Below are 12,785 nucleotides of genomic sequence, written 5' to 3' on the forward strand. Positions count from 1 at the left end.
GGGGCTGCAGTGCGGACAAACAGCAGCTCCGCTCAGCCCGGTTTCACCTGCGACTAGCCCATCATCCACGAGCCACGGACCGTGTCACCGACCCGCGACACCGTAGCAGCTCATCCACGATCCAAGGACGCACGGATCCGGATCAGGAGCGGGGCCCGGGGCGCACTGTCACCGGGAGAGGCACGCTGTCCGTGGGCTGGGTTTCTCCTCGGGGTAGAGTGCGTTGTGAGACGGGGGCCACGGGGCGGGATCGGGACCGTGGTCTCGCGGACTCGGACCGGGTGTAATCCGGACTCGGGCCCCGCGCGAGGCCCCGTACGAGCGCAGGAACAGTGGGGTTTTTGGACCAGAGCGCTGTGTGCCGGAGCCGAGTGCCAGATGAGGATCACCAAAAGGCGGAAAGGGAGCGGACGGTGCGCCAGGTACTGCCAGGCCTCTCTGTCTCTCTCTCTCTCTCTCTCTCTCTCTCTCTCTCTCTTTCTCTCTGTCTCTCTCTGTGTGTGTGCGCGGGCGCGCGTGTGTGCGGGCGTGTTCTGCGGGACTGCGCCGTTAGATAGTCCTGGTCTAGCCCTGGTTCGGATCAGAGTTTCTCCTTGGTGTAGTCCTTGGTGATGTCTGTACCCCGTTAGCTCGTCACGGTTTCCCTTAGCTTAGATCTCGCTTTTGTCCCGCACCTTTCATGTTTAGTCCTGGTTCAGTCCTGGTTTGGATCTGGAGTTTATCCGTAACCATATCAGTGCAGTCTTGCTTTAGTCCTGAAATACCTCTGGTTTTATGCGCGTTGTGTCCTTAGTCCAATTATTGATCATTGTTTCGTCACCGTTTAGACCCGGTTCAAACCTCGCCTTAGTCCCGGTTTAGTCTTGGTTCGGATCTCGCCTAGCTTCTCGTGTCATGTTTAAGTCCTGGTTTAGTCCTGGTTCAGTCCTTGTTCGGCTCTCGCTTTTTCTGCTTGTATCGATCGTCTTTTCTGCCCTGTGTCATAGTGGAGCCCTCCTCTTTTTACGCCTGGCTTCGTCTCATATAATAATTGCATTAGCTCTAGTTGAAATCCCCTTTGGTTTGGGATTTAGTCCTAGTTTAGTCCTGGTTTAGTCCTGGTTTAGTCCTGGTTTAGTCCTGGTTTAGATCGTGCTGAGTCAGTGCTGAGTCCTGGTTTAGTCCTGGTTGTTGCTCATTTCGGACCCCGCTGTAATTCGCTGACCAAAGCTTCTGTGTTCACTGGGGACTGCTCAGTTTACGCCTTCTCCACTCAAACTCGTCCAGACCGAGTCCTGGTTCAGACCGAGTCCTGGTTCAGACCGAGTCCTGGTTCAGACCGAGTCCTGGTTCAGACCGAGTCCTGGTTCAGACCGAGTCCTGGTTCAGACCTCGGACTCAGGTCTAGAATGAACCCACAGGGGCACAATAGCGTGAATTCTGGAAAAGCGAAGGGAACAGATCATTGCCCTCTTTGCATCACAAGGGCCACTATCACAGACCTGGTTTAGACCTGGTTTAGTCCTGGTTTAGACCTGGTTTAGACCTGGTTTAGTCCTGCTTTAGACCTGGTTTAGTCCTGGTTTAGACCTGGTTCGGTTCTGGTTTTGTCCGTTGAAACGCTGTATTTTTATGTACATCGTCAAACAGATTTTGTCTCGTTTTTTTCTCCGGATGCTCCTTGGAGGCAGTTATTTATTGATGAACAGGATGTGGCGCCGCGCACGCGCAGTGGCGGCCCATGACTGTGCACTGCAGAGGAGGGCCGCAGCGGATGGGGCTCAGTCAGGATTTATATAAGATTAGGAACACGTCTATAAGGCCGAACCGGCTTGGGACCAGAGACCAGGACTAGGTCCTGGACTTTTTAGCCAACAGGTTTGAATGGGCTGCATTCGAGAGTGTGTGGTGTTTACTAGTGAGGGAGATGTGATGTTATGGTTTTGATTTAGGACCCATATTCTGCAGCTAAGTCTAGAACTACTGTGAGCCTTGTAAGTTTAGCTCTGACCCCTTAAATTAAAGGCATAAACCATGATCAGGACCACAGACAGAGCCACTGATGATTAGCCAGAGTGCTCAGTGGGACGAGGACAGGTCTGTGTTAGACTTGGGGTGTGTTGGATCTTGCCCTGGTTTGGTCCTGACCAACTCTTGGCAAGATCAAGACCAAAGGACGTTTGAGTTCATCCTCTTCTAGTCTTGGTTTAGTTCCATGTTAGATTCAATCCAAAAAATAAAATAAAATAAAAAATTTATCCACACAACAATTTCGGCATGTTTCATATTAATGAGCAAATTTAATCCTACTTAAAACCTGGTTCAGTCCTGGTTCAGTCCTGGTTCAGTCCTGGTTCAGACCTGGTTTAGACGTGGTTTAGACGTGGTTTAGTCCTGCTTTAGACCTGCTTTAGACCTGCTTTAGACCTGCTTTAGACCTGCTTTAGACCTGCTTTAGACCTGCTTTAGACCTGCTTTAGACCTTGTTCAGTCTTGGATTAGGCCTAGTTTAGTTCTGGTTTAGTCCTGGTTTGAACCTGGTTTTAACCTGGTTTAGTGCTGGTTTATTCCTGATTTAGTGCTGGTTTGGTCCTGGTTTGGTCCTGGTTTTGTCCTGGTTTAGTGCTGCTTTAGTCCTTATTTTTAAAAATCTCACAGTGAGACAAATGCTGAAACAACTTTCAGACTTCTCAGGATTAGGGATTTTATAACAAGGGCTAATGACGGCTCCAGGTGAGAAAGAGACAGGATCAGGACCACGGACAGCGCTAGGTCTAAGGCTGGGTACTTTTGACTTTCTTTTGATACTGTGGTACCGTTTAAGATTGAAAATCACATTCTATTGCCTAAAGAAAGAGTTTATTATTATCATGGTATCAGAATCGGGATCGAGTATCAAGTATATTCTCTAGTATCAAAATTTGAGATTGACAGAGGCAGCGCTACAACAGGGACCAGAACCTATAGAAATGTGTAGAAAATCTTGGAAATTTTAGATTTTTGTGTTCAAGACCATGGACAGAGGCAATGATCCTCTGTCGAATTGGATTTAAATCTGCCCTGTTTTCCTTGTGTCTCTATAGTTCCCATCTCTGACACCCATGGATCATTATCTTCTAATTTGCACATTTTAAATCAAAATATTAATCTAAAACGACTTAATAAAAGATACAACTCCATTGACTTCCGCGAAAACTGCGGTGCCCAGTGGGCGCTAACGTCTGCGTAAACATCATCACCACAAAGCGTGTTGTCAGCGCTCCCTATGGATAGCTGCACATCACATTAGTGAGCATCCCATTTTATTCCATTTGTACCAAAATGACTAAGCAATGCTGCTGAATCCTACATGTATCACTGATTAAGAAAATAAACATGACAGTGGGCGTGTACGTGACAGTGGGCGTGTACGTGACAGTAGGCGTGTACATGACAGTGGCCGCGTACGTCACATTGGGCGCATATGTCACAGTGGGCGTGTACTGGTGGAGGTGAAAATGGGGGTAGGTTGACAAAATGGTGTCTAGAAAATAAGAGATTAAAGATTATTCAAACAGGAATCACTCCAAATACAAACTTCAGAGGCTCAATGAGAAGAAATTACTAGAACATGGGGGGGCAAACTACATCCTGGGGCCGCACACAGCCCGTTGGGTTTATTAATCTGGTCCGCTGAATGTAACCAAATTATATTAAAATAGGTAAGGGTAAACCTTGATAAATTTACCTTCCTCCTGTAATGTCAGTGCTTCCCCAAAAGATGGCGCACTTCAGTTACGTCAACCTTGTTCGTGTGTATTACTCTCTTATTCTCTTATCATCCCTTCTGCAAAAATGAGCTCATCAAAGAAAAGAAAAGTGGAAAGTGAGGGCCAAGTGTTTAATATGGAGTGGACAACAAAATATTTCTTGTTACTGAAGTCCGATCAAAGGCTGTATGCCTAATATGCCAAGAAACTGTCACGAGTTTCAAAGAGTACAATATCAGCTGTCACTTTGCTACAAAGCGTACCAACTACGCTAGCAAGCAATCAATGCAGGAACCGTTGGCTATGGCTCAGAGGTTAGCAGCCAATTTACAGACTCAACTAAATATTTTTTACTGGCAAACAGCAATTCAAGAGTCAAGTTCCAAGGCAAGTTTTTTGCTGGCATTCAGATTGGCAAAAGCTTGGAAGCCTTTCTCAGATAAAAAAAAAAAAAAAAGAATGCATTTGGAAAAAAAAACAAACAAAAAAAAACACGGGGACCACTGATACCTTCACCTTCCAGGCCTTCTCCAGCTCTTCTCTGAACCCCTGGTATTTCTCTAGTTTCTCATGTTCCTTTTTCCTGATGTTCCCATCACTTGGTACTGCAATGTCCACCACAACAGCTTTGCTCTGTATTCACCACCACAGTGTCCGGCTGACCTTTCTGTCAGTCTGTATCTGGAAGTCCCACAGGATCTTGGCTCGATCATTCTCCACTACCTTTGGAGGTGTTTCTCCCACCTTGGGGTTTCCAGTCCGTACTCTGCACAGATGTTTCTGTACACTGTGCCCGCCACTTGGTTATGCCATTCCATGTATGCTTTCCCTGCCAGCTTCTTACACCCTGCAGTTATGTGCTGGATTGTCTCAGGGGCCTCTTTGCACAGCCTACACTTTGGGTCTTGTCTGGTGTGGTAGATCTGGGCCTCTATTACTCGGGTGCTCAAGGCCTGCTCCTGTGCAGCCAGGATGAGTGCCTCTGTACTATCTTTCAGTCCAGCTTTTTCAAGCCATTGGTAGGATTTCTTAATATCAGCCACTTCAGTTATGTTCCAGTGGTACATCCCGTGCAGGGATTCGTGCTGGGTGTCTGATTACTGGCAGGGCGTAACTGTTTATTGCCTGGGTCTTGTTCTTGCCATTGAGCTGACTCCTTAGGACTTGCCTTACTCATCTGAGGTATTTGGCCGTGGCTGCTTTCCTTGTTTCCTCTTCAAGGTTGCCATTTGCTTGTGAGATACCAAGGTACTTGTAACTGTCCTCAATGTCCGGTATGTCACTTCTGGGAGGGAGACCCCTTCTGTGTGGTCTACCTTCCCTCTCTTTGTCACCATCTGGCTACACTTCTCAAGCCTGAATGACATTCCAATGTCTGTGCTATAGATCTTGGTGGTGTGGATCAGTGAGTCGATGTCTCGCTCATTCTTAGCGTACAGCTTGATGTCATCCATGTAGAGAAGGTGACTGATGGTAGCCCCATTCCTGAGTCGGTATCCATAGCCAGTGTTGCTGATGATTTGGCTGAGGGGATTCAGACCTATGCAGAACAGTTGTGGGGACAGTGCGTCTCTTTGGTCGAGTTTGCAATGAAGGCTCTTAGAGTCCTGTTGATGTTGTACAGCTCCAGGCATTCAGTGATCCATGTGTGTGGCATTGAGTCGTAAGCTATCTTGTAATCAATCCAGGCAGTGCACAGGTTAGTCTTACGGGTTCTGCAGTCTCGGGCGACTGTTCGGGCCACCAGGAGCTGGCGTTTGGCTCCCCTGATATCTTTTCCAATGCCCTTCTGTGCTGTGCTCATGTATTGATCCATGTGCCCACTTATCTTTGCCACGATGATGCCTGACATGAGCTTCCATGTTGTGGAGAGACAGGTTATTGGCTGATAGTTGGATGGGGCTGTACCCTTTGAGGGATCCTTCTGGATCAGGATCGTACGCCCTTCGGTTAGCCATTCAGGGTTCATCCCATCCATTAACAGCTGGTTCATTTGTGCTGCCAGATGCTCATGGGGAACAGTGAGCTTCTTTAGGCAGTAGGCGTGGATCATGTCAGGGCCTGGTGCGGTCCAGTTTTTCATGCCTGAGACTCTTTCCTGGATTTCTGCCACTGTGATGGTGACTGGATTCTGTTCAGGAAGGTTGCTGTGGTCTTCTCTCAGCGCCACCAGCCACTGTGCATCACTGTTATGTGATGCCTCCTTCTCCCATATGTCCTTCCAGTACTGTTCAGTTTCCAGCTTTGATGGGTCTGCTCTGGAGGTGTTACCCTGCCATTGAGCGTACACTTTCGCTGGTTGTGTACCTCTTTAGGTGGCTGGCCAAAGCTTGGAGCCTTTGTTTGGCAGTTTCCAGTGCTTCAGGTATGGGCATCTGGCTGTACCTCTTGGGTACTTGTTTTTTTTTTTTTTTTATCGCACCTCTCTGGGCCTGTGACAGTTGACTCACTTCTCTTCGCACTGCCTTGATTTTAGCCTCTGTGGTGGGTATCATTTTTCATGGCTCCCATGGTTCCTCTTATAGCCAAGCATCTCTAGGATGTGTATATCACCTCATTGGTCTCTTTGATGGTTGAGCTAGGGATCGCTCTGAATGCTGCATTCACATCTTCTAGGAGACTTTCAGATGGTACTTCACTTAGTCTCTGCAGGTGGTGTCAGGGTTACCTTGTGTTCATTTGGGCCATGATCTTATTTTTCAGCTCAATGTGATACTTATTGGGGCTTATTGGGGCTACCCAATCTCCGGTTGGTAAGTTAACATTAACATGGCTCCCCCTTGCCATAGCATATTTTTTGTTGTACCTTGTCAATCTCAACTTGTGATAGCAGTTGCTGTTTGTGGATTTTGGAACACTGAGCTACTAGTTACTTAGCCGTAAGCTTGGACTGCGGGTTTCGAAGTAACCATTTTTGTCCACTGTGAGAGACATAATCTAAAAAAAAAAAAATCTGGAAATCACATTGTATGATTTTATTTAAGTATTTGAACACCTGTCTATCAGGTAGAATTCTGACCCTCAAAGACCTGTTAGTCCACCTTTAAAAAGTCCACCTCCACTCCACTTATTATCCTAAATTAGAAGCACCTCTTTGAGGTTGTTAGCTGCATAAATACACCTGTCCACCCCATACAATCAGTAAGACTCCAACTACTAACAAGACCAAGACCAAAGAACTGTCAGAATGCACAAGAGAAAAAAATTATAGACCTCCACAAGGCTGGAAAGGACTACGGGGCAATTGCCAAGCAGCTTGGTGAAAAAAGATCCACTGTTAGAGCAATTATTAGAAAATGGAAGAAGCTAAACATGACTGTCAATCTCCCTCGGACTGGGGCTTCATGCAAGATCTCACCTCGTGGGGTCTCAATGATCCTAAGAAAAGTGAGGAATCAACCCACAGACTACACGGGAGGAGCTGGTCAATGGCCTGAAAAGAGCTGGGACCACCGGCATGGCACGGAAGGTTCCCCTGCTTAAACTAGCAAATGTCCAGGCCCGTCTTAAGTTTGCCAATGACCATTTGGATGATTCAGAGGAGTCATGGGAGAAAGTCATGTGGTCAGATGAGAGCAAAATTTTTGGTCTTAATTCCACTCACTGTGTTTGGAGGAAGAAGGATAAGTACCATCCAAAGAACATCATTCCTACTGTGAAGCATGAGGGTGGTAGCATCATGCTTTGGGGGTGTTTTTCTGCACAAGGGACAGGACGACTGCACTGCATTAAGGAGAGGATGACCGGGGCTATGTATTGCGAGAACAACCTCCTTCCCTCAGTTAAAGCATTGAAGATGGGTCATGGCTGGGTCTTCCAACATGACAATGACCCGAAGCAAACAGCCAGGATAACAAAGGAGTGGCTCAGTAAGAAGCATATCAAGGTTCTGGAGTGGCCTAGCCAGTCTCCAGACCTAAACCCAATAGAAAATCTTTGGAGGGATCTCAAACTCCGTCTTTCTCAGCAACAGCCCAGAAGCCTGACTGATCTAGAGAAGATCTGTGTGGAGGAGTGGGCCAAAATCCCTTCTGCAGTGTGTGCAAACATGGTGAAAAACTACAGGAAATGTTTGATCTCTGTAATTGCGAACAAAGGCTACTGTACCAAATATTAATATTGATTTTCTCAGTTGTTCAAATACTTACATGCAGCAGTAACATACTAAAAAATTATTTAAAAAAATCATACAATGTGATTTCCAGATTTTTTTTTTTAGATTATGTCTCTCACAGTGGACATGCACCTAAGATGAAAATGTCAGATCCCTCCATGATTTCTAATACTTATTTGTCCCCCCCCCCCCCCCCCCCACACACACACATATATATATATATATATATATATATATATATATATATATATATATATATATATATATATATATATATATATATATATATATATATATATATATATTTTTTTTTTTTTTAATTTATTATTATTATTTTTTTATTATTTTTTTTTTTAACTGCCTCTTCACAGTGAAGCAAATAACCTTTTTGTGTTGAGATCAGCAGCATCAAAGACGTTTGAGCTGAGTGTGGAGTTTTTACACTGGTCAGAAATATGTAAAGATCAGAGTCAGGACCATGGACAGAGAAGAGGGACTCAAAGGGCTTATATTAAAATACATTTGACTTATGTTCTAATGTTTCCTCATCACAAACAGACCTGGAGTTGTGTTTTGTTTCATTCACATGTTTAACTCACAAACCCTACATATTTAGGCTAACTCTCTCAAACTGTAAATATTTTGTTCCACCTCACGTTGTCAAGTGGTATTACATGAAGTGCCCCATACACCTTCACTAGAATCATTTGGATGATTTCAGGTCTGCAATGAAGACACACCTATTGTTTTAGCCTCATTTAAACTGCTTCACTCGGTGCACCAGGGACATTGGAGACTTTCTCTTAACAACCTCAACTGAACAGATTGTAAAACAAAAATATTAAACAATATAAACACTTCAGCTGACGCTAAACATAGCTGCTTAGAACTACCACTTAATGACATCACAAGGTGGAACAGAACATTTTGAGCTTTGGAAGATGGAAACAGACTAATAATAAAGGCTTACTCAAACATGTGTGAATGAAACAAAACATAACTCCAGGTCTGTTTTTGAGGAGAGAACAGCTTTAGAACATTGACTTAAAGCTCACAAGAGTCAGTTTGATGGTGAAGATAGCATGCCCACTGCATGAGCTCCTGTATTACACAGTGTACTAGCTTCACCATCAGTTTGCATTAAAGGGGTATAAGAGCGAGGCGAACATCCGGTAACACCCCTTAAGGTAAGCAGTATTCAAAACAAAGCAAACTTAACATAACAGTTTTGAATGATGTGAATGTGTACGGTGTGTAACTGCTGCCCTCTTGTGGCCTGTTTGGTGTCATGTTGGTTCGATACAAAAATTTCAAACTCGATTCTGATACTAATGAATAGATAAGATACTCAATACCAGTTCCAATAACACAATGAACATAAAAATGCTCCAATTTTGGTAAGAATGTCATTTTCATACACAGATCTTATACTAGTTCTGATACAGCTCAAAATGACACTTAACTGTTAAGAAAAGCTCATATTTTGTAATGTTTTGCAATATAGATACTTTTTCAAATGAGTAGCTAGTTTTGATTAGTGATTGATTAGTGTCTGATGAGTGTCTGATTTTCGATAATTTTGACAACTTTATTGTAGCTGCTGCCCTCTTCTGGCCACCCTGGTATGACTGCTGCCCTCTTGTGGCCTGTCTGGTGTAACTGCTGCCTTCTTGTGGCCTCTCTGGTGTAACTGCTGCCCTTTTGTGGCTTCTCTGGTGTAACTGCTGCCCTCTTGTGGCTTCTCTGGTGTAACTGCTGCCCTCTCGTAGCTGGGATGTAACTGCTGCCCTCTTGTGGTCTGTCTGGTCCGTAGGGTAACTCAGGAAGGGTTTTGTCACGCTCAGGATTTGTTGTAAGCCGTCAGGTTTTCCGAGAGCTCAGAACTATGGTGAGCCCCGCCTTCTGCAGCTGCTGTGTCCACAAGCAACACACTCTCTGTCTCTGCACACTGTTGCGAGCAGTGCCGAGTGTAGCCAGTGTGGGGCAGCAGAGGGCCTCACGTGATTATCCATATCACACCTGGTGAGAGAGCTGGACCTGGGGAAAATTGGGGAGGGGTCAGTCCGGGTTCAGTCCCGGTTCAGTCCAGGTTTAGTCCCGGTCGAGTTTTCAGATGCATTGACAGAAAGGATATACTCAGTGAATTGATTACTTTGCAGCTGATGTCATCAACATTCCCTGGTGTGACGCTAACTAGAGGCACTTCTCTGTCTCAAGCACTGTTACTCAAATTAACAGCACTTTAGACTTTAGACTTAATACAATCTGATCATAAACTGACTGACAACAGGTGAGCTGATTTGTGCTGTTAAACATGCCAAGTAACATTACAGTCTCAAGCTGGCTAGCATTAGCCAACAGTTTTTCAGTTTGTCACACACCTTTTTGTTGAAAATCAAACTCCTAAACAGGACCATGAACGCTCGGATTGATCACAGGCTCCTGAAAACGTGCTGTTCAAATCCACTTTGTATTTTTTCTTGAGTTCTTAAAACTGCTGAACATTTCGCCATAGACATACAGGAAGAATACCCCCAGCGTAATGTCACTGCAAAGTATCAATATAAGATGTTTGTCTAGGTTTCTGATGACATCACAACGCTCTATAGGCCAATATTACTCAATATTGGGGGCAGTTCAAATGAGTAAAGTTAAAATACTGGTTCTCGACACTGATAGAAATGATCAGGTTCCACATTTGTGAATTTACCTTTTGGATATTTCCTAACCATCTACAGTGTAACTGTAGATGGTTAGGAAAATTGTCTCCGCCCCATCTGGCTCTATGACATCATCACCCTCTAGAATCAGAAAGCACCAGCAACTAACAGAAAGTTTTTTTGTTTTTTTTTTATCAATACAATCTTTTTTACTGGGAGGTACTGACACAGGTCCAGTTTTGTCACAGGAAAAGAATTTAACATGTTTGAAGGATTGTGGGACCTGCTGCTGCTCCTCAGGTCCGGGTTTGGTCCAGGACTCGGACTGTGTTGACTGTGGAGACCCGGTCGTGGTTTTAAAGTGGCTGTATTTGCAGAACACACCTGCCATTCCCAAGGTGTCCAGGAGGGGGAGTGAGGAGCCTCTGGTCGCCCTGGAAACGCAGTGCGCCTGAGCTGTGCATGCTCTAAAGACACGTGACATGACCCTGCATGGAACAGCATGGCGCTGACTGACACGCTTCAGGACCGGAGAGGGTTAGCTTGTTAGCTCGTTGTCCTGTTAGCTCGTTACCCTGTTAGCCTGTTAGCTTCTGTTAAAATACGATAAATGTTACAATGTCTTAATATTGAGCTGTGCCAGTGTGGGTTGTGTGGGAATGAGCTCAAGCTTTGTAGAGTCTAAACTATAGGGGCAGGAAGGGCATCTGACGCACACAGGAAGGGCATCTGATATACACAGGAAGGGCATCTGACACACAGGGAGGGCATTTTAGAATATGTTTGTAGAGGTCTAAACTACATGGTTAGCAGCTTCTACACAGAACAAGACCACATGGAGACACAGGAAGGGCATCTGTCACACACAGATACATACATACATACATCAGTTTAGACAGAAACTCAATCTCTCATTGATGTCAAGGGAGAGAAGGTCCCAGAAGTGACTCAGCTCTGGTTTGTTTAACAGCCGTCTGTCAAAAAGCACCAGCCAATGCCCTAGAAAACTGATGCCATATAAAAATGCAAGAAGTCATGAAGGAATTAAAGCCGCTCTACCTGATGTACCATCATGTACTCTCCATCTTGTCTTTTCGAAAACTAAATATTTATAGCTTTGAGTTTCTGAACATGAACAATACTGACTTTATTTTTGAACAAAATGATGATGTAGTCACGTCTCTTCCTCTGTGTCTCCTCCAAACCGCTGTGGACATCTCCATTAACCCCCCCCCCCGACAATACTGATCGTTACACATGACTTCATCTCCATGAACTGCCCCGCCCAACCAAGCATCCTAACTATTCACCACAGTGAGTTTAAAGCAAAGATCAACCAGCATGCTAATGCATACTTAGCGCACAATTACTAAAGCTTTACAATTAGATAGTAAAAGCCGAAGTTAAATTAATTAGTCTTACGCAGAAGATTTATTGTCACATCACAAGGTGGAATAGAGTGTTTTCAGGTTGAGAGAAGAACACAGTTTAAATATCAGAGTTTCACTGATACAATACTGTTATCAGATCCCGGTGCCAAAATTTCTTTGATGGATCGAATATTGGTTCCAACCACAGACTGTGTAAAGAAGTGGACTAAGTAAGTGTGACGTCACCCACAGTGTCCTGCTCTAGTCAAATGAACCTCATTGACACTAGCAGTTATAACAGCCAATTTGGAACTGAGTTCCATATTTGGAATTCTGACCGCGAAAATCATAGCAACCAAAGAGCTGGAGCGACGTTGCCCACTCCCTGCTAAACCACCCACATCGCTGGTTTAGCAGGGAGTGGCTCTTTGCATGCTCTGTCAATCATCATTAATGTTCATATTTTGATTTACGAACACAATAGTGAAATTTAAAAAAAAACAGGATCATGTAGAGTGGGTTAATATGAACATTTTAAGACCAAAATGATGAGTCTCACAGCAGCAGTTACAGAGAGAGAGGGGACACAGTTTTTCAATGTAAAGTGAATTGGAGCCAATGGAGCTGGAATGTGGCGGCTAGCAAGTTAGTTACGTCCATTTATATATACAGTCTATGGTTCCAAGAGATCGGTTCATTCAATATATCTCATTTTGATCTATAAATTGCCATAATAAGATACATCATATTATTGGACTTGTTCTGTGTCTGTTATTTCTCTAAAGTAACTACAGAACATATTTGGGTCATGTTTAACCACACACTATTTGTGTTAAAAGAAAATAAAATGCATTTCAGTCTGTGCCCTGGTATTGGTTGATATCGATACTAAATATGCAGGGTTTGTGTGTTA

At 44.4% G+C, this 12,785-nt stretch overlaps 1 protein-coding gene across 1 annotated transcript in view; it reads left to right on the forward strand.

Moving 5' to 3' along the window:
• ttbk1a (tau tubulin kinase 1a) overlaps positions 1-12,785 on the forward strand; it is a 99,106-nt gene continuing 86,321 nt past the window's right edge. Inside the window, exon 1 of the mRNA XM_055224481.1 lies at positions 1-422. The gene's annotated coding sequence lies outside the window, so the exon portion shown is untranslated. The remainder of the gene's footprint in view (positions 423-12,785) is intronic.

Source organism: Periophthalmus magnuspinnatus, chromosome 1, assembly GCF_009829125.3.
Source record: "Periophthalmus magnuspinnatus isolate fPerMag1 chromosome 1, fPerMag1.2.pri, whole genome shotgun sequence".
Taxonomy (NCBI): domain Eukaryota; kingdom Metazoa; phylum Chordata; class Actinopteri; order Gobiiformes; family Gobiidae; genus Periophthalmus; species Periophthalmus magnuspinnatus.